Source organism: Pectinophora gossypiella, chromosome 25, assembly GCF_024362695.1.
Source record: "Pectinophora gossypiella chromosome 25, ilPecGoss1.1, whole genome shotgun sequence".
Taxonomy (NCBI): domain Eukaryota; kingdom Metazoa; phylum Arthropoda; class Insecta; order Lepidoptera; family Gelechiidae; genus Pectinophora; species Pectinophora gossypiella.
Window position 1 is genome coordinate 9,441,377 of NC_065428.1, and position 27,925 is coordinate 9,469,301.

The following is a 27,925-nucleotide window of genomic DNA, read 5'->3' on the forward strand; positions in this document are numbered from 1 at the left end:
CTTATTATTTATACGAATAAATACTTATTATTTATACGAATAAATACTTATTATTTATACGAATAAATACTTATTATTTATACGAATAAATACTCATTATTTATACGAATAAATACTCATTATTTATACGAATAAATACTTATTATTTATACGAATAAATACTTATTATTTATACGAATAAATAGTTATTATTTATACGAATAAATACTTATAATTTATACGAATAAATACTTATAATTTATACGAATAAATACTTATTATTTATACGAATAAATACTTATTATTTATACGAATAAATACTTATAATTTATACGAATAAATACTTATTATTTATACGAATAAATACTTATTATTTATTCCTAGGTTTCCGGTAATATTTTTAAATTTTGCAACTGGCGCCGCGTTCGCTACTTGGCCGCACAAATGGGTAGCGTTCAGCCCTTTAAAGACATCAAAGTCTTGTCTGTTTGAAATGTAAAGTAAATATAATGGGGCCAATTTAAGACGCTCAATGTTGTTGTAAGTCACAGGGACGTGTTCGTTTTACCGAAGAGAAACAGGGAAAACGATTTCTTATTCATTCATTAGTTAAAGCCACATTGGTAAAAAGCAAAATATTAACTTTGTTTTTATTTCTACAAAACCTCAAACCTCAAAAACAAGTCTCTCACCACTAATTTAAGAGCCACGCTCTTGTCGGTGTAGCATTCTCCATACTACTTTTTAGGGAAGAAATCTGTGAGGTTACTAGTTACCTAGCTCTTTTCAGGATATTGGCCGGAAATCAAAACAAGAAATCGCAAAAAAAGGGGGAATTTCATTGAAAACGTACACCAAACAGTTTTAGACCTGTCTTGTTCTTCTTATCGTGTGGGTTGTGAGGTGGAATACCAGCCTAATCAACCCTGGTGTCAGGGTGTTTACTGAGCCGCCAAAGGCCCCTGACATGGCTCATGTAACGATTACTTACTTACATCAGTTAATAGTAACCTTAACGTTAACGTTTAGACCTGTGCTTAGTATACTTGTGAAACAAAAAATATTGATACTTGTAACATGTAGTTACAAGTAGTTAAACACATTCTTGTTCACCCAAATAAGTTATGTCATGGGTTCACATAGAACCCAAATAAGTTATGACAAAGTTTTATTTAATTAAAATTAAATTTTATTTTATTAAAATTATCGATCGATTAAATAAAATAAAATTTTATTTTATTTATTAATCGATTAAAAGTAAAATTAAATAAAATAACAAAATAAAATTTTATTTTATTTAATCGATCGATAATTTTACCACGTTGCGCATGTGCCCTGTTGGGCACTGATAAATAAATAAATATCACGTGGTTCCTACGATTTGTGGCCGATTAACCCTTTCATGGACAGAGATTATGGGTCATTGATGGTTCATAATAGCTAATATGACACTTTGGGATCGGAACGTCATTAGACGTTCAGTTGGCAATAGGCTCTCCCCCTATTACATGGGACTTAAACATAGCATAGGAATGGATGCATATCTATACTAGACACCTCTGCCTACCCCTTCGAGGATACAGGCATGATGTTTAAATTTAATAATTAACATTGCATAATATATTTGTGACCTAGGAAGCTACTTACTTAATTAATATTATAACTGCGTCAAAATATTAACTGCGTAAAATGTTCCTTCTCGGAAGAAATAAGTAAAAAATAAAAGCTTTTATAAGTTATGCTATTTATCTACTTCTGAGAAACTGATAAGATTATTCAGATTTTGAGAATATTTTCTGTGATAACTTTTGAACTCTTTGTTATCTAAATATTACATAAGTCATAATATACACTAAACGGCTGTGGTTGAGCGTTAGGCCCGGGTTCGGTTCCCAGTGAGGACAAGGTTCCTAGTGTCATACAAGTAACGTTTTGATAGAACGTGACAAAGCATCCCCCACCACTGACTTTAACTACTAATATCTCCAGCGTTAGACAATATAATGGAATATAATGTAAATTATTTTATTTTATGTGATATAAAAATAAATAAATAAATCAAATCAAATATACTTTATTGCACACAATATACAAAACAAATTAACACTATATTAACACTATTATTTATTATTTTTAATTTAATTATTGTAATATTTTTTTTATATATAAAACATAATATACATAAACCACCTGTATACGTCCCACTGCTGGCACAGGCTTCCCAACAGATTAACGTGGCCCCCGAAGCACGGAATCGTCTTACTTTTTCAGACAATCAGGTGATTCAAGCCTGTAAAGTCCTATATATTTTCATAGAACTTTTTTGTTTAAACATAATTAGGGAGGGTGTATTACTATACATCTCTGCCGGCCCCTTCGGGGATACAGGAGTGATGCTATGGTATGTTTATTGTTTATATAAAGGCTATTTTAAAAAATAAGTCATCTCCTATCTAACTTACCAGTCTTTACCCGACTGCGGGAAGCAAAAATGAAGGTTATGTGTTTTGACCGCTATGTATGCCATACGCCAATCTGTCCTAAGAGTTTGCTTACCGGCATACAACCAGCAACCCCATCACCATAGGCTCCCACCATCACCCCCATCATCGTAGGTGGTATCTCCTAAACATCACCACTTATTCGGAAGAATTTCAAAGAAAAAAAATCTTGTGTATAACTATTTCAATTCTATTCTGTTCTATTTTTAAAGCGCGATTTTTCAGTAGCCGGGAATTCAGGAATTAATTTTAAGATTACTTACGGCAAATGTCATCCTTCCTTCATCTTTCAACTAACTTCAAAAAGTTCCCGATCGATTTAAAAAGTAAAAAATGAAGACCTTACTCAACAATGCACCTGTTCTTCAACGCCGATAGAAAAAAAAACAAAAAAAATACAAACCAAAATAAGCTAATACCTCTTGAAATCTGTTGGTCCCATGAAGATTTACCACTGAAAACGGTAAATTTTAACAATTCTGAACACTATTAACATACGGCATAAAGAAATAATAAACTCTAGAGACTGCAGAACAAAACTGTTTTAAAAAAGTAGTAGGAAAAAAAAAGAAACGGGTTGCGTGTGAACAAAAAATCGGGCAAGAATCAAATCGGCTTCCATTTTTTTATACTCTGTTCCTAACATAGTAATTTGTAGCGATGTCGAACTATCGGTAGTTGACTTAACATAACAGAACATCACGCATGCTTCCCCGATGGGGTAGGCAGAGGTACACTAAATACAAATATACTTTATTGTAAATACATTAATTTAAGTTATACTTTAATAAATCACGAGTGAAAAGGCATCTTCAGGGTAAGCTCGTTCCACCGTCGACCTCTTCTTCTCCTCGGAAAGAACGAAGTCAAGAGCAAACCCATCTTAATAAAAAAAGAAAAAATTGCACACAACACACAAAACAAGTTTTACACACGGACGAAACATACAGTACAATCTGGCGGCCTTATTGCTGAGCAGCAATTTCTTCCAGGCAACCAGTGGCAAGAAAACATTTATAACAATTTGGTGCAGGACGGCCTATACCTAATATTGGTCAGCTGATTTATTTAATTGTTTTTAGAAGTTTACCTACATGCAAAAACTTCAGACCTATAAAGTGTTATACAGTTGTCAAACCCAAGAGTAATCGAAAGACAACCTGCTAGTTACACTTTTTTCAGGTTACAAACATATCTTCTTATCGTGTGGGTTGTGAGGTGGAATACCAACCTCATCAACCCTGGTGTCAGGGTTACTATTGAGCCGCCAAAAACCCCTGACATGGCTCATGTAACGACTACTAACTTACATCAGTAAGTAGTAATCGGGACCAACGGCTTAAAGTGCCTTCCCAAGCACGGATCATCTTACTTTCGGACAATCAGGTGATCAGCCTGTAATACCTATCCTAATCAAACTAGGGATCACAAAGTGATTTTGTGAATCCCACCGGGATTCGAACACGGGGCCTCCGGATCGTGAGCCCTACGCTCAACCACTAGACCACGGAGGCCGTTAAAAAGATATGCTTTTTACTGTCGATAGTTTTACCAATTCCCGGACTATCGATATCGATAGATCCATCTGTCGACAACACTAACAATTTATCAGTAGTTTCTTATTTAAACATTCCTTTCTGCTATTTATCTTTTGGAGATAACTTTTTATGTGATCCAAATTTGTTTATGGTATTGTCAAATTGTTGTTTTAGGACTACTGTGTATATATTTTTTCTATGAATTTATTGCACATGTGATGTTACAGTCCCGGGTTTGATTCTCAATCGTGTCAACATTAAAAGTTAACTTGGACACTCCATACATAAATGTCTCTTTTCGTACCCCGCCTAATGCGAAAGTGCGAGCGAGAGACAGCCAGCGCGCTCTCGCCCTTACTCCTTAGCGGCTTACGGCCATATAAGACTAAAGTAACACCCAGAGGGGGTGAGGTTTGCGCCCGATACGAATGAGTGCGGGGCGGAGAATTGCCGTTCTATACGTATTCTTTATTCTATGTCCACGTGAAACGATATAAATACTAAGATTGAGACGGGAATGTTAGATTGGTTTGGACACGTAAAGCGGATGAAGGATAATAGAATTGCGAAAGCGGTGTAAAAAGCGAAAGTTGATGGTAGGGCTGGCAGAGGAAAGCCTAGGACGTACATTGACCAAATTGGAGATGTCCTTAGAAAAGGTTTAGTACGATCTACTCTGAATCGGCGTGCGTGTATGAAGGGATTGATGAATGTGGAGGAAGCAAATGAAGTGTGTCAGGATCGAAGCAATGGAATTCTGTACTCTCTGCTTACCCCGGTGGGAAATAGGCGTGAGTTTATGTATGTATGTCCACGTGTAGCCAAGTCGAATTGCCAGTTTGATATAATTTAATGTTGAAACAATTAATTAATTTATTCTATAGGGCTTCTTTTAGTTGAGCGTTGTAAGTTGAAATATGATAAGAATAATTTTCTAATTAATTCGGAAATCAATGTTAACTAAATTCGTAGATAAAGATATTCATTGAAAATGAGTGGACGTTAATAATTTATATTTACTTATAAACATTTCACTCACACACTTTCCCGACCGTTATAGACGGCGACACGGCTCACCATCTATCACGTCGGTCTAACAGTCTAACGCTCCCCATTTGTCCGGCCAAGTAGTTAATGCCATCTCCGGCAAATCTACAAGTCACTTCAAAAAAATAAATAGTAAACATAACAATTTGCGGGTATCAAGTGAACATGAATTCATGAAGAATACTTGTTCTTTCACCCTAAGGCTGCCTGGCAGAAATTGCTATTTAGCAATAAGGCCGCCTATTGTACTTGTTTTTTTATTCGTATGTTTATGTCCTAAGTATTATATGTCGTTGTGCAATAAAGTATTATTGATTGATTGATTGATTGATGAATTATAATTTTAATAAACCAGATTGCTAAAGGATTACATACCATAATTCCAGGTTTAAAAAAATGTTAGCTTTACGTAATATGTCCACATTTATATAAATGTTACTAATTGATAAGTCATAATCACGGAATAGAAGGAAGAGGTTGGAAGGGCCAAGTGAGCATGAAACGCGCGCACGCGCAATATAAGTATGAGCATATAGTTCATACTTCAACTTTGCATTCCACTCATCCGCAAACTTTACTCCGCGATAGTTTATTAAAAGATCGTATTGTGCATTATAAACTGCAGTTAAAAAAAAAACAAGTATTGACTACCATGCAAGGAGATCCCTCCTCATCACAGGAATGCTAAAAACCGATCGACCAATCGATCGATCGATTGTATGATCGGCTATTCATCACAAAAATATTTTGTATACAGTATCTTATGAAGAGCAATGATAAAATTGCAGCCTATCACATAAAATATAGATTATACATTGTTTTAAGTTTACGCGGTTATTATCATAATAAAAGCACATAATATGGATCTACCTACTCCACTCCAATCTCATGAGTCATCCCGTGATCATGGCACTTGCAACAGTGTCGAAATATCGGGAGTCTTATATTCCCATTTAAACGCGGTAAGAACCCGTTATTATGTGCTTTAATTAAAATATAGATTAGCGGTAAAGTGGCTATGGTGTTTGAGAAGCAGTAGAGCTATCGTAGTTATCTGTTTGCAGGAGTAGTAGTAAAAGAGAGGAGTTGAACCGGCGACAGCGGTTCTCATACAAAATGCGCGTTAGGGCCTTTCCCACGTCTTTTTTTTATTTGGTGGTCACAGTAATTCTGTGCAGAATTTGTGACACTACCGAACTTCTTTCGTGGTTCGGACTATAAACTTTAATTTATAATACATTACATAAACAGCCTATATACGTCCCACTGCTGGGCACATGCCTCAATCAACCGGAGGGGGTATGGAGCATACTCCACCACGCTGCTCCGATGCGGGTTGGTGGAGGTGTTTTTACGGCTAATAGCCGGGACCAACGGCTTAACGTGCCCTCCGAAGCACGGAATCATCTTACTTTTTCGGACAATCAGGTGATTCAAGCCTGAAAAGTCCTTACCAAACAAAGGACAGTCTCACAAAGTGATTTCGACATTGTCCCCATCGGGAATCGAACCCGGACCTCCAGATCGTGAGCCTAACGCTCTAACCACTAGACCACGGAGGCTGTTAATTTGTAATAAGACGCTAAATTATCTTGTGAGTAGGTAGAATATAGCTATTCTTTTCCAAAACCGATTCGCGAAACGGTAAAATATTATCGCCAGATCACGATAAACCGATGATTAGCTAAAACAAACCGTAGGTGTCAGATAATAGATCCTGTTTGTGAAAGCTGATACGATATTCATAATGAAATAGGGTTGACAACTTTGAGTTATGAAAGCGGATAAAATTCTTCCGAATCTCACTTGCTGTCAGCATTTTTTTTTAGAATTACGTATAATTGCTATTACAAACAGCCTCTGTGGTCCAGTGGTTGAGCGTTGGACTCACGATCCAGAGGCCCCAGGTTCGAATCCCGGTGGGGACATATCACAAAAATCACTTTGTGATCCCTAGTTTGGTTAGCACATTACAGGCTGATCGCCTCATTGACCGGAAGTAAGATGATGCGTGCTTTGGAAAGCACGAATAGATGAAGGGCAGCGGATAGTCGCCGATCTATACGTAGTATTGGTCCTTATTCTATGGTTTAGGTAGCATGCTTCCAAAATTATTAGAAATAGTTAGTAGTGGCAACCCTATTACAAAAGCTAATAATATGATATTCATACTATCATTAACGACAATTTTATGTAGTTCCGAATACTAATATGTTTTGTTAATGAACTTATGAATTTTAATGATTTAAACAGAGAATGAAAGTTGTGACTAACGTTTAAGTATATTTTAGGTACTTAAAGGAGAATGGGCGAAACTGGTCCAAGAACGACCGAATGAATCCCAGACCGAGCACGTTTACCGCTGCGCCACCGAGCTCCTCAAATATCATCATCACCAGCCCATTAACGTCCCCACTGCTGGGGCACGGGCCTTCCCTATGGAAGGATAGGGAGATCGAGCCTTAAACCACCACGCGGGCCCAGTGCGGATTGGTGGTTATTAACGACTGCTAATGCAGCCGGGACCAACGGCTTAACGTGCCTTCCGAAGCACGGAGGAGCTCGAGATGAAAACTTTTTTTTTGTGGTCACCCATCCTATGACCGGCCTCTGCGAAAGTTGGTTTACTTCAACAATCGCAGGCCAAGCGCGTTTACCGCTGCGCCACCGAGCTCCTCAAGCCATCAGGAGTGTCTTAAACTGACTCGACTGAACAGCGAGTGATGAACTCGGAAATTAATCTCTGTGATTCCGCTCCACTCGCTCACAGGTCAACTATCCTCAAATATATAGAGACCCCCCACACTAGCGTCTTTCGAGCGTCGTCGTCGTGCCAGCGTCCGCGGAACGTCCACGCGACGTCGACGCCGCGGCGACGCGACGCCAGCGCTGGCCGGCGGCCGAACGCCCAGCGTGCGCTGCGCTAGCGTGAAAATGGATTCCGACGAAGAAACACTGCTGTTGATATTACTGATCCAAAAATTACGCAAACGAAAAAGGAAACATCGTCGTCAACATTGGGAACATCCTCTGTGTAGTGCTAGAGTTCAGGAAAGCGATTAGTATTGTATTGTCAACATATAAAAAATTATAAAAAACACTTTTATGATTATTTACGGATGCCAAAACGAATATTTGACGAACTATTACAATTGATACAGAACGATATAAAATATCAAGATACCCATTTGAGGATTTCTGCGTCACCTGAAGAGAGGCTTATTATTACATTGAGGTAAGTAAAAACGCAATCTTTAAATCACGAAAAAAAAATTGTTTTTATTTAGAAAACTTACAAGAAACTAAATCACAGATTGATTAATAGAATTACAAATCAAAATACAAATCAAATCAAATAGAATTACAAATCAAATCAATTGCGTTGTGCATTGTACTTGTTCGCAAAAAACGTTGAACTGACGCCGCGGCTACGCGACGCCAGCGCCGCGCACGCTCGGCGTTCGGCAGCCGGCCAGCGCCGGCGTCGCGTCGCCGCGGCGTCGACGTCGCGTGGACGTTCCGGGGATGCTGGCACGACGACGACGCTCGAAAGACGCTAGTGTGGGGGGTCTCTAATTAAAATTATTTACCTCTTGTATTATATTTCACTTTGTGATTGTTGTGACTTTGTTATATGGACTTAATCCCGAAATAAAAGTTTTTTCTTATGTTTTTTTTTTCATGTAAGTATGGTACTGCTAGACAACGGAACACCTGACATGTTAACAACTGTTTCTGTCATCGAAAATAACAAGTAATTCACCATTTCGTTGCACCTTTCAATTACAGGTGAAACTATCAAGCTCAAGCTATGTCACCTGTCTTATCACCTGTTCAGCTATATGACATTATCATAATTGTTTTTATCAGGTTTTATCTATATTTAGTTATATTGTCTGAGATAAAAAAAGAACTTAGTACATGGAATGCTCTCATCATCATCCCCTTAGCATTATCCCTATGTTTCACAAGGTCCGCTTACCTAACCTGAAGATTTGACAGGTCCGGTTTTTTTGAGGTCGCAGGTTCGAATCCAGCACAGGCCTAAACCAATGATTGTCGAATTTGTTTTCGAATTCATGTTTGGATTATAAATGATTATTTATTAGATTATTTAAACCCACATTCCCGAGAAATGCATTTGCGGAGGTATGTGACCTAACCTGTATTGGGCTGGTTTTCCTTTCGCGGGTTGGAAGGTCAGACAGGCAGCCGCTGTAAAAAACCAGACCTGTCAAATCTTCAGGTCAGGTAAGTAGAGATGATGATGATCAGAACTTGACATTTGTAAGGGCACACCTATTCGAGTTGAAGGCGAGCGTTTCTTTTTTTTTCCTATTTTTTTTCTTTTTTCGTTCTTTTTTTATTTCGTTTGGTATTCTGCGAAATGTAGTAGGTTGTGTAATGACAAAAATCTTCAGGTTAGGTTAACGGGCACTGTGAAAAACAATATAACGGTAGGATGATAATGATGATGATGATAAAACTACTAAGTACATATACTATTTAACGGTACGCAACATAAATTATTTGCAAAATAATGACTCTAATCTTCTTCTCTTCTATCGTGTGGGTTGTGAGGTGAATTACCAACCTCATCAACCCTGGTGTCAGGGTTACTATTGAGCCGCCAAAGGCCCCTGACATGGTTCATGTAACGACTACCTACTTACATCAGTAAGTAGTAACCGGGACCAACGGCTTAACGTGCCTTCCGAAGCACGGATCGTCTTACTTTCGGACAATCAGGTGATCAGCCTGTAATGTCCTAACCAAACTAGGGACCACAAAGTATTTTTTGTGATATGACTCCACCGGGAATCGAACCCAGGACCTCCGGATCGTGAGCCCAACGCTCAACCACTGGACAACGGAGGCTGTTATGACTCTAATCATAGAATTAGATCGGCCATTACGCCGTAATCATAATCCCTCAATCATTCAAAGTTTTACAATCGAAGTAAATCATTATTAGTATTATAAAATGATCCTGTTCCATTTTATATCGAAGGACAACCATTCACAGGCAAATGTCAATGTAAAGGTGGCCGTTCACCGCGTTCGAATTAGACAGGTGCGCGTGAGTCGATTTTATGGCGGACTAGCTCTTAACCTGGTTCTACTTATGTTTATTATTATTTAACAGTTCATTGTATACAGTACTGATTAAATAGATTACTTTCGAGATATGTTAACAGTAGTGTTTATTTCAATTAAAAAAATACATACCTGTAGGAAAGTGAGAATGCTATGTAAGGATAATGAATGGCGATTTGATTGTTTATGGTATGAAAGGAGGATGGTTAATGAATGGGACGTAAGGCAGTTTTAAAAAGTAAGAAAGGGGAGTCTTTGGTGCGATGTCGGACGGGTGAGAGGATTTTGGTTTTTATATAAGGTGCAAAAGGAGTAAAGACATTTAAAAAATATCCGACTTATTTCATTATCCCACATACATATTTTTTTTACAAAAAAGAGAGAAAAAAAAAACAAAAATTCAACATACAGCGTGTTAGTGACATCGTAACGAAAACTTTGAGGGATGTTTCAGGCCATGATTGTGAGTTGATATCAAGTGGATTTTTCCGTCGCAAAAGTATAGAACGGAAAATAATTTAAAAAATATAAAAATAACCATAAATTTTCCGACAGGAAATTCCACTTAATATCTACTCAGAATCATGATCTGAATCATCCCCCTCAGTATTCGTTACGGTGTCACTAACACCCATACCTACTTGTATGGCTACCTGTAGTACTGGTAAGGGGTGTAAGTGACATCGTAAGGAATACTGAGGGGGCTGATTTAGCTCAGTATTCTGAGTTAATATCAAGTGGAATTTTCGATCACAAAAGTATAGAATTAAAAATAATTAAAAAAACTAAAAAAAAACATGAATTTTGCGACGGAAAATTCCACTTGATATTAACTCAGAATCATGGTCTGAATCAACCCTCAAAGTTTTCGTTACGATGTCACTAACACCCTGTATACACAGTTGGCTCGACCGTTATATACGGCGATACGTCTCACCACCTATCACGTCGGTCTAACAGAATGCTTGATGAGGTGTGGGTGTACCTCTGACTACCCCATTGGAATATAGTAGTGAGCTTATGTTATGTGTCACATTAAATTACACATAAGACAGTCTGCAAAATAAGTAGTAGAGGATACATTTCTAGTAGACGTATACATAAATTCACGCCTATTTCTCACCGGGGTAAGCAGAGACTGTTATCCTGACACACTTCTCTTGCTTCCACCACATTCATCAATCGTTTCATACACGTCGTTCAGAGTAAAACTGAAACTCTCTTAAAAAAAAGTTCATTTCTCTAGAAATGTTTTTTTTTTTATTTTGACGTGTGACTTTTGTAGATTTGCTGCAGACGGCGTTAACTACTTGGCCGGACTAACGGGTAGTCCGCGGTCTGTCAAGGCTTCGTACATGCATACATACATAAACCCACGCCTATATCCCACCGGGGTAAGCAGAGACTATGGACTTCCATTCGCTTCGATCCTGACACACTCCACATTAAAAAACGCTTCACACACGCACGCCGGTTCTGAGTAGATCGTACTGAGCCTTTTCTAAGGACATCTCCAATTTGGTCAATGTATGGTCACGAACATTAAAAATATGTATACATTTTGGTACCATGTCACATTAACTTTTTTGACAAATTGAACTGTAAGTCTCACTAAATGTCAAATATGTTAGTGCGACAGAATCCTAAAGTGGGTACATTATATTGCTCATGACTGTTCGTCCTTCTAGGTCTTCCTCTATCAGACTTTATTTTGAGAGGATTATATTTGAAAATAGAAAAGGACAATATGATTATGTCAGGGGCCTTTGGCGGCTCAATAATAACCCTGACACCAGGGTTGACGGGGTTGGTAATCCAGTTCACAATTCACACGTTAGAAGAAGAATTATTATTATGTATGACAGAAAAATATAAAAAGCACATTAAAAACCTTATTCCTAAAAGAAATTTCTCACAGCCGACCTGGGAGTGTTACATTCGCGGAAGGAAGCCCCTACGTGCTCGGAATACATACTTATTTGCATATAGGTCAACGAACGTGCCGCGCCAAAACTACTGAATAAATTTTGATAAAATATCATAAAATAAAAGTAGTTTTGTACACGTCTCTGTTAGACTGGGAGCAGATAAATTCCCCACTTGGCCGGCCAAGTAGTTAATACCATCTCAGGCATTAAAAATATACAAAATCTACTTCTGATCTTGTGGATCGCGTGGTGGAATACCAGCCTCATCAACTCTGGTGTCAGGGTTATTATTGAGCCGCCAAAGGCCCCTGACATGACTCATGTAATGACTACATACTTACATCAGTAAGTAGTAACCGGGACCAATGGCTTAACATGCTTTCCGAAGCTCAGATCATCTTACTTTCCGTCAATCAGGTGATCAGCCTGTAATGTCCTAACCAAATCAGCCTGTAATGTCCTAACCCAACCAGGGATCACAAATAAAATATATTAAATAGATAATATATGGATTAATGTCCGAAACAAAGATATATTTTTTTTATTACATACATACATACATACATAAACTCACGCCCGTAATCCCTAGTGGGGTGGGCAGAGCCACAAGTAATCAAAGACAACTTGCAGCCACTGTTGATACGATGTCGTAAGCTGGATATGATGAACCTTATGGTGATAAGGGATCAGCCTATCGCCCATAACATTAGTCCATCATGTTAGAGGACATTTTTTGAGGATTTTTTTTATTATTTTTTATAATGTGAAAAAATGTATGTAATTTATTATATAAGTACAGAATTTTAGAATTTATCATCTTCCCCCTAGCATTATCCCGTTTTTCACAGGGTCAGCTTGCCTAACCTGAAGCAACATAAGCGACATAGGTAGGTAGCAATATTATTCTGTACAAATCGGCTCCAAATATCAAGCAAATACCAATAAGAAACTGGGGCGGGAAGGTTCTCGAATGGCGACCACTTGTCGGACGACGCTCAGTGGGTAGGCCCGCTACGAGGTGGACCGACGATCTGGTGAAGGTCGCGGGAAGCCGCTGGATGCGGGCAGCGCAGGACCGATCGTCGTGGAGATTCTTAGGGAGGCCTATGCCCAGCAGTGGGCGTCGTACGGCTGATGATGATGATGACCAACGAGAACATAGGTACTTAATTATCTCGTTAAACATGTACGACGCCACCTTTTCTGTTTTTTTTTGCTCGTTTGTGCTTTATGTTAACGTATTTATTATGTGTAAATTTCTTTTGTATTTCAAATCAATAAAAAGTATACAAACAAATAAACTACAATAAGTTAAAAGGAGCTCGGTGCTCGGTGCGATTGTTGAAGTTAAGCAACTTTCGCAAAGGCCGGTCATAGGGTGACCACAAAAAAAAAGTTTTCATCTCGAGCTCCTCCGTGCTTCGGAAGGCACGTTAAGCCGTTGGTCCCGGCTGCATTAGCAGTCGTTAATAACCATCAATCCGCACTGGGCCCACGTGGTGGTTTAAGGCCCGTTCCCCCTATCCATCTATAGGGAAGGCCCGTGCCCCAGTAGTGGGGATGTTAATGGGCTGATGATGATGATGAAGTTGAAAAAAAGAAGTCTTATGTTTCGCTGCGACTATCTCGACAATGTTACCATCGGGAGTCGAATACTGATCCTCAGACCACGAGCCCACCGCTCTAATCACTGAACCACAAGGTTGTTTACATTACAATCATACTTAACTCCACAAGTCCCGACCTATTTGATAAGAAAGCAATTTCCTCCAAGCAATTTAAGTCAAGTATGCGTAAAGGTAATAATTTCACCAATAAATGCGTAATTGAATATAAACAAATACAACATAAGCACATATATCGTTTGCTATATTTCAAAATGGAGTCGGAGAATTCATCGCAAGATTTAGTTTTTTATGATCTTATTTAGATAGTCAAAAACATCACCCTTAGGTACAGGAGATATTCCTAAGTCGGTGATATTATCTTACGTACATAACATAACATAAACATTACTTAAATAAATAATGCATCTGCCCTTACCGGGTCCATGTGGATACTATATTTCTTCTGTATTTTTATAACACCACATTTTGTACGAACACATGGTCGCAATAGAACATTTCTGTACTATTCTATTAATATTATAGATGAATACTAAACATGCTCAAAACAAAAACACGGTTCCTTTCACTAATTATCATGCATTCCGTTTTAAAATGCATCTTCAATTTCAATAAAAAGCAAGATAATAATCTAAGCCTACCTCCATTCAAAACACAAAAGTAGGTCTTGAGGGGTACTTTTTTAAAATCCGGTGTGCGAGAGAGAAGGCATTCTTCCTTCTCTGTCTTTCAAGGACACTGCGCCGGCGCAAATTACGCTCGCCATTGCCATTTTGTTTTTAGGGTCCCTTAGGTAATGTAGTTGAAACATCTCTTGATATAGCTATTACTTTATTGTGGAAGTTAAAATTATGTTACACACGTCAGTTGTCTCTAACGGGACAGGCAGAGCCTGAAGTCTTCAACAGACAACCTGCTTTTTAAATTACTTTATCATTTAAATACCAGTAAGCAAACTTAAGTGTTTTTACTACAATATTGTTGTAAAGATGTAATTCAATCAAGTGATACTTAACATGTTTATTACTATATTTTATTAATAGATCTTGAATTGCTTTTCTGGACTAAAAATAAAATCGTGGTTTGTCTGTTCATCGTCCAGAAAATGTTTTGGAAGTCGTCATACATTATTGTTTTTTTTATTAAAAGATTTAAATGCTTTTGACAACGATCCAGCCTAGTCTTAAGCAGTGATGTGGTCTAAGCTGGAACACGCAAACTCAAATAGTGCATATTCACTTTTGTCTTGATTCTCGTGATCATACCTGTCTTTCCCTGGCTTCCAAGTCACAAGTTTTCCACTTAGTTTGGAAGTCAGTGGACCATGCTTTGTACCATGTTCGAGTTAAAAATAAGCTCAATGTACTGAACATTGTTACTGTAACTGTTGTCAATAAACTATTTTATTTTTATTTTTTTAAGTGTGTCAGGATCGAAGCAAATGGAATTCTATAGTCCCTGCTTACCCCGGTGGGAAATAGGCGTGAGTTTATGTATGTTTATTTTTTTCTATCGAGACATTTTGAATCGTTACTAATTCCATTCGGAAAAAAACCATTCGGAACCCACAGCTCATTTTCTTATTCTCACTTGACCACCTTTTTGTAAGGCGGGTTTAATTTTCTGTCTTTGCGTAAAAACTTTATATCCTTTGCCATGTGAGAAAGGATGTGAGGTAGTGTGTAATTTTTTTAATGAGATGTCGTTGTTTGTTTGTGACGGTTTAAGCCGTTAATTTCGCGTTAGACTCGGCTTAAGGCGGAACGTATTTCATGCAAATGTTCTATGCATGTTTTTAAGATAAAAAAGGTATATATTAAAAAATAAACATACATAGAAGCCGTGGTAGCTCAGTTGGTAGAACGCTTGCCTCTCAATTTGAGGTCGCAGGTTCGAATCCAGCACAGGCCTAAACGAATGATTGACGAATTTGTTTTCGAATTCATGTTTCGATTTCGACATTCTCGAGAAATGCATTTTAGGAGGTATGTGACCTAACCTGTATTGGGCTGGTTTTCCCTTCGCGGGTTAGAAGGTCAGACAGGCAGTAACTTCTGTAAAAAACCGGACCTGTCAAATCTTCAGATTAGGTAAGCAGGCCCTGTGAAAAATCGGGATAATGCTAGGGAGATGATGATATTAAAAACTGATAGTACATTTTTTTTATTTTGGTTTTCCCCGAAGGGTAAGGCAAAGGGAACTATGCCCATACAGCCATGTCTTACGTATTTTTTTTTCTTGATGATTGATGAAACGATGACAGATGATGATGATGAAACCTAAGCCCCCACCCTCGGAGTAGACTCCTACTCCGAACCCCAAACGAATTAACTCAAAAGTCCGCATAAACTTTCGAGTTATGAAGCGGCTTCCTGGCACGAAGCGAAAATAGGCAGATACACTTTGTTTATTGAATACTCCTATACAATAACACTCGCGAATGTCTTCCGACTAGCTTAATGCGATCATTAACCACAAAACACCACTTCGTATTAATTATTTAGATTATTCAATGAAGAAAGGAACACTGTCCCGGTGCCGTTTCCCGCCAAGAAGCCGTAGATAGTACAAATGATGTAAAAGCCTTCGATAGCTTTAGATAGAATAGGCTACTTGACAACCTAGTCAAATGAGAAACTTTTTACGAAACGTCAAAACGAAAGTTTTCTTTGGAGTTTGTATGGAAATACTGTCTTGTGACGTCATCAATAAGTACGGTCAAACGTCGTACTCATTGTTATAGGTCCCGGCAAACTTCTTGAGCATCGACCTTGACTGCGCACAACCGAATTTTAGATCTCTTTGGTGGTGCGGTACGGGGCGCGGGGGCGGGTGAATACCGCATCGACCGGCTATTGGTAGATCAGTCGAAACTTCCCCCGCGCACTCTGTCTTCGTCCCTTTGACTCCCGAATACACTTGCGTGCAGTGAAACTGTCACGTTTTTGTTATTGCTCTTTTATTAGATTTTTTTTATTGCTCATTTTTTTAAGTTTAAGAATTAGTTACTAGCACGAGGTCTATGTCTACAGATCCAAAACCTAGCACTAGCTCTGGTATTGCTGGTTTCAATCTCATGGAAGGAATATCATACTTACCTGACGATTAGTTTTTTATTAAGTATAATAATATAATAATATACGTTTTAATAAACTATAATAATATAGATAAGTTTAGTTTCATTTACATAATTAAATAATATACTTAATAATTGTTTATTTTTTAATGAAGTTAAGAAAATAATCAAAAGTTCATTTTTTTTTGCACGGAAGTGTACGTGCGCGAACTTTCCCCCACTACGACACTCGATGCTCAAGAAGTTTGCCGGGAGTTATACTCAATTTATAAATAAAATTCAAAAATAAGTTCAAAAAGTAAATCGAGATTGATTTTTGATCATCTAAGACCGGCTTCTGTTTTTAGATTAGCATTTTATAATTTATCTATGACCCAGTCAAATACCCTATTAGAAAAATCAAAGCGGAGCAGCTGAGGGGAAGAAAAATAATATTGACAAAAACAAAATACGAAAATGTAGAAAGCAAAAACAAAAACCCAATTACAAAAAGGTCGCTATGCGAACATGCGACCTGAATTTTGTTCTGCCTTTATGCCCGAAGGCATATGTGGGATATCTATGATATTTTTCCATGGCTCTGTCTTTTTGGCGGGAACGGGACGGTTGCTTTCTTCATTGAATAATCTAAATAATTAATACAAAGTGGAAGGACGACATTGTGCGGCACGTAGGATATGGCTGGATGTCGATAGCCCAGGAAGAGGCCTACGTCCAAAATTGGATATAAATTTAGGCTGATATAGATAGATAGATAGGTGTTTTGTGGTTAATAATGGCATTAAGTTAGTCGGAAAACATTCGCTATACTTAGTGTTATTATATCAGAATATTCAATAAATAACTTGTACATCGTCGGGACATCTTCGAAATCACTTTATGAAAATGTCCTTTGTTTAGTAAGGACTTTTCAAGCTTGAATCATCTGATTGTCCGAAAAAGTAAGATGATTCCGTGCTTCGGAGGGCACTTTAAACCGTTAGTCCCGACTATTAGCCGTAAAAACACCTCCACCAACCCGTATTGGAGCAGCGTGGTGGAGTATGCTTCATACCGCCTCCGGTTGATTGAGCGGAGGCCTGTGCCCAGCAGTGGGACGTATATAGGCTGTTTATGTTATGTAATTAAATGGTGCAAAAACCGTTTATAGGAAACACGCTTCGCCTTAAGCTCATTTTGCATGTCACTTAACTGTTTTTCTTCTCACTTCTTAAGAGATTACTAGTGTAATTATTAATAGTTGTGAAGCTTCTAATACCGTGTTAGGGTCGCTAATCTTATCGCCTCGGGTGGTATGAAGCATACTTCACCGGGTTAGGTGTCAACTCGCCCACTTATCTGGCCCGCGGGTGAGGTTACACAAATTTTATAGTCTACTCGCCTGTTGAGACTGGGCCAGTTTACTCCGAACGAAGAATGAAGTAGTTATTTAGTCCTAAATTGCTTTAAATTATACTTTTTGAAATGAGAAAGGACCAATATACCCTTTCATTCTTCGTTCAAAGTAGACTGAGAATGAAACATTCATATTCATCATCTCCCTAGCATTGTTTTCCACAGGATCACCTCAGCTAACCTGAAGATTTGAAAGGTCCGGTTTTTTACAGAAGCGACTGCCTGTATGACCTTCCAACCCGCGAAGGGAAAACCAGCCCAATGAGCACGTGATAATCATTAATGATTAATTATGTTCCAAACATGAATTCGGAAACAAATTCGAAAATCATTGATTTAGGCCTATGCTGAGATTTGAACCTGCGACCTTAAAGTGAGAGTCAAGCGTCCTACCAACTGGGCTACCACGGCTCTTACATAAAACATCCATTATTATGGGTGCATATCATTTGTCCGGGCAAGTAGTTAATGCCATTGTGCGGAAAATGTACAATATACCTACGTAAAAAAGGTTTAACTACGTATGACTCAAACACAATTTTAACACAAAACTTCAAACCTACCTGCAACAGACATGTGCAGCAAACCGAATCAGTGAGTCAGGCAGTCAAACCACGGGTCACTGGTTCGATGACTGTCGTGGGAGACAGCAAGCATTGTCTTGAGGGGAGGCCACAGAGCCGGAAAGGAAATTAGGGCTCGTTTATGTAGACACGGCGCGGCCTGGAACGGACACGTTATTTTTTTTATACATAATAAGTAACGGCTGCATAAAAATATCGAATTGACGACTGCGACTGTGTATCGGTGGGATCGAAATATGCACAAAACGATCACATTATATGAGGCAACGATCGTGTTATAAAACTTTCCACATCATTCATTGCTTCTTTGAGTGAGTTAACAGGCGACATGCGGACTCGTGTGAATCAGTGCTGAGAGCATATTTACCTTGTTTGTATGATCTGTGGTATTGGTAAACGACGACCCGATTACTCTAGCCATAGAGGCAGCCAATCAGCTCGCGACACCAAACACTTCAGGTCCCCGATACCGACCCCGCCGGCGTGGTCGACGATTTCCCTCATTCAGCGCTTATCGCTATCGACCCACTAGGGTCGATTAATTCTTTCAAATATTTTTCCTCTCAGACGACGCCCTGAGCCGAGGTTCGCGCCCAACTGGGCACCCTCAGGCCTGTTGTCTTAAACGTTGTACCGGGTGAGAGCCTTCAGCGCTCCCCATTTGTCCGGCCAAGTAGTTAATGCCATCTGCGGCAAATCTACAATAAGTCACGTCAAAAAAAAAAAAAGGTATTGGTAAAACATCCGCCTGGATAGCAACCGAGTGGGCAGAGAAAAATCAAGGGGAGGTCTTTTCTCAACGGTGATTCTAGTATCGTCCGGGCGACACTTTCCTTGCTCTGTGGTGGGGAACTAAACAGCTTGCGCAAGTACATGAAGGAAAAGTTCAAAAAGAAATAATGCCAAGGGATAATTAAGAGAATTCAGTGTAATGGTTTTAGGTCGCTAATTAGGAGAAATGAGTTGGTTGTAATTTTATAAAATAATGGGACTGGTTTGATGTATTTTTTTTTTCATTAAATATAAATTACAATTTCAAATAAAGAACTTCTCAGATAGAGTCAGCACTCAGCGCTCCCCATTTGTCCGGCTAAGCGGTTTATGCCATTTGAGCTGCCTCAACAACAAAACACGTCAGACAAAATAACTGCTACACTGAAAGCGAATAAAGAACATTAACTGTCGTGAAAACCGACAGAGGGATTTGTCCACTGATCACAAAACAATACAAATACACTTTATTGCACCAAAATAAAAAGAACACATACATACATAAACTCACGCCTATTTCCCACCGGGGTAAGCAGAGACTATAGAATTCCATTTGCTTCGATCCTGACACACTTCTCAAAATAAAAAGAAATAATTACAAAAGGACTCTTAACAAGTACATGGCAAATGGCGGCCTTGTCGCTTAAAGCAATTTCTTCCAGACAACCATAAGACAAGGAAAAGAAATATTTAGCAAAAATATGTGTGAAATGTCAAATAAATATGCGTTTCGGAGGTATGTGACCTAACCTGTTTATACCTTCTGGTATTGTCCGTTTGTTTTTTCTTCGCGGGTTGGAAAGTCAGATAGGCAGTCGCTTCTGTAAAAATCCGGACCTGTCAAATCTTCAGGTGGAACAGTTCACGAGCAAGAAAAGTAATAAATACCCCACGCTAGGGATGCACATTACGATTCGAATTTTGTGAAGATCGATTCAAGTGAATACGATCTAGCGATTTTTTTAATCGATTCACTTCAATGCGATCTTAATTCGATTCGATTCATAAGTAAGATGAATCGCATCCTTCAAATCGCATTCACAGACAATCAACTTGTTATCTTAAGAAAGATCAAATACATACAAACGAATACCGACACTAAGTATATTTAAAATTAAAACACTCCGTCGTACGCAATGTGTCTGTTACAAAGCAAGGTAAGTTGATTTTGATAAACAATGAATCATGATGAGGGTAGATCAAAATAAGTAGTTATGGTTAAGTACGATCCGATCCAAGGATCGATTCAGAGGTTTACGATCCATTACGATCCAAAAAATCGATTCAAAGTAAAAAATCGTGCATCCCTACCCCACGCCAAAGCTACTGTAGCACCCACAACAACCGAGAAGGGTGGAACGATGAAGGGGAAGCCTTTCCCCAGCAGTGGGACAAACTAAGCTAAACAAACAGAATAAAATCGTTAAAAAAAAACTTTAAAATAAAACTTTACGGTGTTGGGCTGAGAAAAATACAATAACTAACAAATTGTGATGCAAATAAGAATATTTCCCATGGAAATGTATGGAAAATTGGCTAAATGAAGCTTTTGTAATGGCTCATTTAAATGTTGTTAGTCATGGGAATAAAGAGGGGGTGGACGTTTTTACCCGACTTTTAAAAGGAGGGTTATTAGCTTTGTAAAGAGTCGACGGTATTATGCTAATATAGAGTGCTAATGACAGATACATTTGTTTTCTAGGTATGCGTTATTTCTTAGCACTATTTCTTGTCACCATAAGGTTCATCATATCCAGCTTAAGACATCGTATCAACAGTGGCTGCAAGTTGTCTTTGATTACTTGTGGCTCTGCCCACCCCATTAGGGATAACGGGCGTGAGTTTATGTATGTATGTATGTTATGTACTATTTCTTGTGAGTTTTATGATCATCATCACCTCCCTAGCGTTGTCTCGTTTTCACAGGGTCCGCTTACCTAGCCTGAAAGTTTGACAGGTCCGGTTTATTACAGAAGCGACTACCAGTCCGATCTTCCAACCCGCGTAGGGAACACCAGCCCAATACAGGTATGTGACCTACGTACCTTCGAAAATGCATTTCTCGGGAATGTTGGTTTCCTCACGACATTTTCCTTCACCGATGAGCACGTAATATTAATTTATGATCAAATTCGACAATCATTGGTTTTAGGTCTGTGCTGGATTCGAACCTGCGAAATCAAAGTGAGAGGCAAGCGTTCTACCAACTGGGCTACCACGGCTCTCTCAGGTAAGATAATTAAAATATCTCTTCTATTATTTTTTATTCCATTAAAATACACTCTGACGTGACTTTCTTCTATAAATCCTATTTTTTCTTTCTCGAGTTTCTTGATTTTTCTTTCTCGGGTTTTTAGGCATCATAAAGGCACGCACGGAAGGCAGGTTAAGCCGTCACATACCTCCGAAACGCATTTCTCGGGTATGTGGGTTTCCTCACGATGTTTTCCTTCACCGCTAAGCACTTTCGCAAATCATTGGTGTAGGCCTGTGCTGAGATTTGAACCTGCGACCTCAAAGTGAGAGTCAAGCGTTTTTCCAACTGAGCAACCACGGCTGAAGTCAACTTAACTAAAAATGTTTTCGATTTGAAACCTTTTTGAGGAAGGAATTCAGAGTCCAGAATTCAAGCTAACTCTTAGTAGGTTAACTTTTAACCTAGTTAGCTAGTTAGAGAGCTTAACTGAAATACCGAAAAACTTTGTAAATGAAACTCGAGAATTTTAGCGTTTACCTCGTTTCGAATTGAGTTGTTTTTGTGAATAGCCCTATCTTACTGGGCTATCATGATGGTGCCACCACACGCCGGACACTCTATACAAAAATCTACGGAAAAGGTTGAAAAACGCGCACCATATAAGTATGACCAAATAGTTCATACTCCCACTTATGCATTCCACTCGTACGCAAATTTTACGACTCACGGAGCTCCGCGATAGTATATCAAAAGGTCGTCTTGTGCGTTAAAACCTGCACGGCAAAAAAATCAAATATCGACTATTATGCTAGGAGATTCCTCTATCGTAGTTATCTGTTTGCAGGAGTAGTAGTAAAAGAGAGTGGGTTTGAACCGGCTGCAGCGGTTCTCATACAAAATGCACGTTAGGGCCTTTCCGTCCTTTTTCCGGCCAAGTAGTTAATGCCATCTGCGGCAAATCTACAATAAGTCACGTCAAAAAAAAAAGCCTTTCCGTCCTCTTTCTTCTCTCTTTATTTAAGAGCTGCGCTCTTGTCGGTGGAGTAATCGCCTCCATTTTCATTACTCCACAGATAGGGCGTGTAGGACGGTGGTTGCCCCAATCGCCTTCCGTTCCGCAGTACACCGACCAATTTCTCAAACGGTGATGTTCTAGCCTCGGCATCAGGGGTGCGCTTTTGAAGTAGCGGCGCCTACTCGCTACGTCACAAGATCGTCATAGAACCTAAGTAGCATTTTATAGGTTGGCCCGTCCCAGTGAGCTACCCACTCCTCTGCTCGTTCTCGTTGCAAATACCACATTCTTACCGTTTTACACGTCTCATTCTAACACGTAAGTGTGAGAGAGACAGACAGTCCACGCGCTCCCACTTGCACCTTAGCTTACGGTCATTATGATACAGAGGGCCGTCGGCATCCGATATGATTTGGTGCGGGGCGTAGAGTTAGCGTTCTATATATACATAAAGGACTGAATTGAACATTTATTTTTATTTTCTTATTTTTTATGATTTTTACATTTATTTTAATTTATTTATTTCAAAAAATTGCGTTAATATTTTTTAGAATCAAATCTAATGAATTATCAAATGGAATCAGTCTCGCGACTTGATAATAAAATAATAATAATTATTGTTAAATATAAAGTCATAATTAAATAATGGTTGTATTCTAAATGTATAATTATAATAGTAGGTTATTCTAGTTATTTAACTAAGACCATGATTGCCCCCTTAGTGCTCATAAAAAATCTGTAACACTTAACTGAAAAAGCACTTAAACATGAAAATGCTTGTTCTTTGATTAACTTGTGAATGTAACTTGTTATCCGTGTTTTCTTAATTATCTGTAGCTATGTACATACATACATAAACTCAAGCCTATTTGCCACCGGGGTAAGCAGGGACTATGGAAGTCCATTTGCTTCGATTCTGACACTTCTCTTGCTTCCTCCACATTCATCAATCGTTTCATACACGCACGCGGGTTCAGAGTAGATCGTACTGAACTCTTTCTAAGGACATCTCCAATTTGGTCAATGTACGTCGGTATAGGTCTTCCTTTGCCAGCCCTACCACCAACCTTCACTTTATATACTGCTTTCGTAATTTTATTTTTAACCGAAAGTGAAACCTGGATACGATGAACCTTATGCTATCATGGGGTCGAGCCGCTGATGTAGAAACTATTTTCATTATTCAAAAAAGGGCAGTTCGCGCTATTTATAATCTGCGTTGTCGGGACTCTTTAAGGGAGCTGTTTAAAGAAATAAATATACTGACGGTCGCAAGTCAAAATATATTTATGAAAACATTATGTATGTGCGTAAAAATGTATCTCTCCTTCCGAGAAACTGTGAAAGGCATACTTACAATACAAGGAATAAAAATAAAATTGTTGTTCAAAATTCTAGATTAAGTAAATTAAATTCATCTTTTTTGGGGTTATGTATACGTTTTTACAATAAAATACCAGATAATATTTTAAATTTGTCAGAGAATAAATTTAAAGCTCACGTGAAGCTTACTTTATGTAAAAAAGCCTATTAGAAGATTAATGATTACCTAAATGATAAAAATGTCTGGTATTGAATGTGTTCCTCTAGTTATTAAATAACTTGTAATGAACCCCCATTGATTTAAAACATGTGTTGCTGTTGCAGTTTCTTGTCATTTCTTCTCTTCAGCCGTAACACCTTGCGAAATGACGTAAATTCAAAAATGTTGCATAAATGATTCTGATTTCTAGAAAGCATACCATCCTGTCGGGTTTTACGACATGCCTGGAAAGACAAACAGCTGAACATGTGCTATGTTTTTTATTCGCTCCCAATCCAACATGGAGGCATTAACAAGGTAATTTGGAATAAAAAACATTGAGAACAAGTTCAGCATTCTACTAAAAACTATCACGCAAACCAATTTCCATACATTCATGCATAAACTATGCATGAATGCACTTAATATACCTAACTAGAACTAAATTGTACATTCAATAATTATGTAAAATAACCGCAATATGTGTATGGTGACCTTTAGGAAAAAACGTAGGAACGTTAATTATCCTTTTTTTTTTAAATTAGTAACTTATAACCGACGCTTTCGTTATAAAGAGTTAAAAAAATAACCGTCCTCCTAGCATTATCCCGTGTTTCACGGGGTCCGCTTACCTAACATGAAGATTTGACAGGTCCGGTTTTTTTACAGAAGCGACTGCCTGTCTGACCTTCCAATTCGCGAAGGGAAAACCAGCCTAATGCAGGAAGAAATAATAAAGAGTTGAAAAAATATATTGTGTATTAAAGTAGGTGACTTTCTTTATACGTGACTTATTGTAGATTTACCGCAAATGGCATCAACTACTTGGCCGGACAAATGGGGAGCGCTGAGGGCTCTCACCCGGTACAAAACTTAAGATAACAGGCCTGAGGGTTCGCGGTTGCGCGAACCACGGCATCGTTTCATATTTGAAAGGATTAATCGACGCTAGTGGACGGATATACAGGTTGTGAGAAGCTGCAGTTTTGTGTGTGTTTTAGGCGAAAAATTTGATGATTCAAAGTGTAACTATGTTACCTACTGAATAAAGATATTTTTGAATTTGGATAGCGGTAAGCGCTGAATGAGGCAAGTGGTCGATCATGCCGGCAGGGTCGGTATCGGGGTTCTGAAGAGTTTGTTGTCGCGAGCATATTAGCCGCCTCCATGGCTAAAATAGATGCCTTATATATAAACAGTATAAACAGGGTACCCTCAAGCCTTGTGTCTTAAATTTTGTAATAAATAATTTACCTGTAGTTTACATCTCGAGCTCCTCCGTGCTTCGGAAGGCTCGATAAGCCGTTGGTTCCGGCTGCATTAGCAGTCGTTAATGACCATCAATCCGCACTGGGCCCGCGTGATGGTTTAAGGCCCGATCTCCATATCCATCCATAGGGAAGGCCCGTGCCCCAGCAGTGGGGACGTTAATGGGCTGATGATGATGAATTTACCTGTACACACAAAATATGTCATTCTCAGATATGTTCATTTATCCATTTATTCCGACATTCCTGGCAACACCCAACAATTACACCACACAATCATTACATTGCCCCTCTACTGGTCACTCCGTTTCCTCAGGAATGCGGAAGGAACGTGTATAACTGTATAACTGGACTACTTCACAACTAGCCTTGCGAGGTATCAGGACCGATTACTTATGTTATCAAGCTCAGGACACTTAAGACGACAGGTTAGGACGGCTTAGGTAAATGTTTAGAATGTTTTAAATGGAATGTTGATTACAATTTTCTAGTCTAGAAGAAAAAATGTTATGTATCATGGTAAGTAAGTAAGGATTATGTGTTGGATTATTTATGTCGTATTTAGCTGTGGTAGTGAATTCATGTTTGGATCATAAATATTATCACGTGCGCGCGTGCTCGGCGGTGAAGGAAAACATCGTGAGGAAACCCACATTCCCGAGAAATGCATTTTCGGAGGTATATGACCTAATCTGTATTGGGCTGGTTTTCCCTTCGCGGGTTGGAAAGTCAGACAGGCATGTAATTTACATCATCATCAATTTAAGAGCCACGCTCTTGTCGGTGCAGCATTTTCCATTCCAGTCTATCAAAGACCAATTCCTTGACTTCCCTATAAGACACGACGTTAACCTTTTCTTTAATCTGTTCTATGTAACCTCTTCTTGGTCTTCCCCTTCCTCTCTTTCCTTCTAGCTTTCCTTCTATGATGTTTTAATGAACATAAGCATTTAAAAATCCGGACCTGTCAATTCTTCAGGTTAGGTAAGCAGACCCTGTGAATAACGGGATAATGCTAGGAAGATGATGATGATATTTTTGTCGTGTTTGAAATTGATTAGCATTTATACAGTCATAACTTGTGTAAGCAGCGGATTTAGTCAAGTTACAAACTATTATGACAGTCGACAGTGACAGTGATAAAAATTTATGGGATTGACATTAAGTGACATGTCAATCTAATCATGGCACCTTATGTCACCTTCTATCATTTGAAACACAGGCTCACTTCTAATGTTTTTAGAAATATGTATTTTATTGCGACCATGTGTTCGTACATATTGTGGTATTATAAAAATACAGAAGTAAGTATTTATAGTATCAACATGGACCCGGTAAGGGCACTGCAACTGGTAGAGAGGACAACATACTTAATTATTATTCAGCGATACAATTTGTATTTATTATACTTACTATGTATGTTATGTTAAATGTATATTATGTACTTTTTTACACAATTAATAAATTTTATTATCATTAAATATTACATACATCTTTATCTCTCAGATTATCAAATCGTTTGCAACTTGACTAAGGTGAGAAATTGTCCGTTATCTCCTTCGCATTAATGCTTCTTCTTCAACCCTGTGGGTTGTGAGGTGGATGACCGATCTTATCAACCCTGGTGACTCATGTTACAACTACGTACTTACATCAGTAAGTAATAACCGGGACCGACGTTTTAACGTGCCTTCCGAAGCACGGATCATGTTACTTTCGGACAATCGGTTGTTCAGCCTGCGCTGTCTGCAATGTCCTTAGTAAAGCAGGGCTGACAAAGTGATATGTTCCTATCGGGATTCGAACCCGGGACCTCCAGATCGTGACCCCAACGCAAACAGGACTACGATGGAAGTTTTCTACTTAATGACGACCAATTCATAGTTGTCGTGTAACACTCATATAGTAATCACCAGGCATTGATGATATTAGTTCGCACTACCCCATTACAGGGTGGGCAGACCTATAGAAATCTAATTCTCATGGCAAATTAAAGGCTCGGTTAAGTATAGGAAAATAAATGAGTATTTGATTTCCTAGTATTTAGCGAACGGCGGTTTCTGTGTTTAGCATGATTCTGATTTTCTTTTTTTAATTTGTAGACTGTTATTTTTTTAAAAATACAAATGTTTTTATTGCACAAAACAAACTATTGCAAAGGTGGGCGCAGGTAAAGAAAACAACTTGCTCGTTTAACGAATTATTTTAAAGTGAAAGAAAAATACAGTGTGACTGATGGAATGAATGATTGAGTTATGAACGAGTATTGAACAAGTGAATTTACGATTGAATGACAATGTTTGTTTTTAATAATATTGAGTAGGCTTGGATATTTGCAAATACCAATAGTCCCCCTCAAATATTCAAGCATATTTTTACAAG

The 27,925-nt window shown here is 38.4% G+C and overlaps 1 protein-coding gene across 1 annotated transcript in view; it reads right to left on the reverse strand.

Moving 5' to 3' along the window:
- LOC126378011 (kin of IRRE-like protein 1) overlaps positions 1 to 27,925 on the reverse strand; it is a 445,390-nt gene that overhangs the window by 242,178 nt on the left and 175,287 nt on the right. Inside the window, exon 4 of the mRNA XM_050026033.1 lies at positions 25,530 to 25,729. The gene's annotated coding sequence lies outside the window, so the exon portion shown is untranslated. The remainder of the gene's footprint in view (positions 1 to 25,529; positions 25,730 to 27,925) is intronic.